Genomic DNA, 1,531 nt, shown 5'->3' with positions numbered 1-1,531 from the left:
CTGCTTTTCCACTAGTTTTAGGCGGCATTTTTCAAATCACTTCACTTCACTTCACTTTTGAGTCACTCTATAACAAGGTTTGAAATGTGTAAGCTTAAGTGCATTTTTTCCGACAATACATTCAGGCAAACGCAACGACTCGGCGGAAAAGGCAAACACGAATTAAAATACATAGTACATGGGATGAATGACAACCAAATGAAAAAGCATGATGCAATAATGAAAGGTGTTATACGTTGGCAACTTCTCGCTCTAATCCGCCATCTTGAACTACCTTAGGAGAAACTGTGTTGTTTCTTTGCTAATTTCACTGAACATTTCCCAAAATATTAGAAAAAAATTCTAAACAAGCTACATTGATTCAATTTTCGTTGTTCGTTTTGTTCTTATTCGCTGACATTTGTTTTCTAATTGCTTGAAATTTGGTAAGTATTGTAATAAAACCGATTTATTTTACAAATTAATTATAATTTTGCATTTATTAGGTAATTTCCTTAGTGTTTTCCTGGCCGACCTGTGCTGGTATTGTAATTAAGAGCTAATACACGTAAGTTACAACATATTATTTTGACTTCATTGATGAACCATTCCATTTGCAGCATTCTCTGGTGAACTGCAGCTGCGGCCGAATTTGATTGTGTGCATCATCCTGCAGATATTTTGAAGTAAGTTGGAACCAGCTCTTTGTTATTTCAAAACCTAATGAACCATTTATTCGCAGATTTTGTGGACGCTTCTGTTGTGCTGCGTTCCTGCTCCGCCCGTGTTTTATAGTGTTGCGTCCCTGTTGCGCCTTTGCAATAGTGTGTGCGTTGTGCTTTAGACACGTTGAAGTAAGTTGAAACCAGGTGTTTGTTTGTTAAAAACCTAAAAAGCCATTCATTTGCAGATTGTTTATATGCTTCTGCTGTGCTGCGTTCCTGCTTCACCCGTGTATTAAATTGCAGCGTTCCTGTTAACATAAGCATCGTCGTTTAAGTACAAAACCGCGTAACTGACATTTGATGCTAAAAATTGGATTTGCTCACACAAGTTCTTGGCTCAATCCTTATCCATTCTTCCTGATACATATTAGCCAAAAATGCGATTGCTTTTTAAAAAAAAGATAACCATTTTGAAATATGAGTGTTTTCACTCTCTAGAAAATAATGTATGCAACCTCGCTGGGTTTGCATTATCTTGATACGCGGTTTGGCATTTTACTGATACACGGTTTTCTACTTTAAACGACGATATGTAGATGTATGTACATATATATCACATATATTGACTTAGATATGCATAGACAATTAATGTGTACATAATTTTTTTTATGTTGAAACTAGATATGTATATAGTATGTTATTATTATTATTCGGTTCAAAAAAGTCCTATCTCAAATGAAAATACTTTGAAAATGTGCTCAGATAGGGCGTTTTTGGATCGCCAGCTGAGATAGGGTGTTTTTGAACCGAGTTCTGAGATAGGGCATTTTTCAATTAAATTCTAAAATAGGGCGTTTTCCAGCCAAATTTTGAATTAGGGCGTTGAA

General features: G+C 35.5%; 1 long non-coding RNA gene across 1 annotated transcript; it reads left to right on the top strand.

Moving 5' to 3' along the window:
* Positions 1–366: 366 nt before the first annotated feature.
* LOC118757360 lies at positions 367–1,078 on the top strand. Its single transcript, XR_004995209.1, has 5 exons — positions 367–425; positions 486–547; positions 600–665; positions 722–833; positions 890–1,078. It is a non-coding gene; the product is annotated as an uncharacterized LOC118757360 (long non-coding RNA).
* Positions 1,079–1,531: the final 453 nt, after the last annotated feature.

The sequence above is a fragment of the Rhagoletis pomonella genome, unplaced genomic scaffold (assembly GCF_013731165.1).
Source record: "Rhagoletis pomonella isolate Grant_MI unplaced genomic scaffold, Rhpom_1.0 Rhpom_scaffold_16985, whole genome shotgun sequence".
Lineage (NCBI taxonomy): Eukaryota > Metazoa > Arthropoda > Insecta > Diptera > Tephritidae > Rhagoletis > Rhagoletis pomonella.
This window is presented reverse-complemented; position numbering and strand designations above follow the sequence as displayed.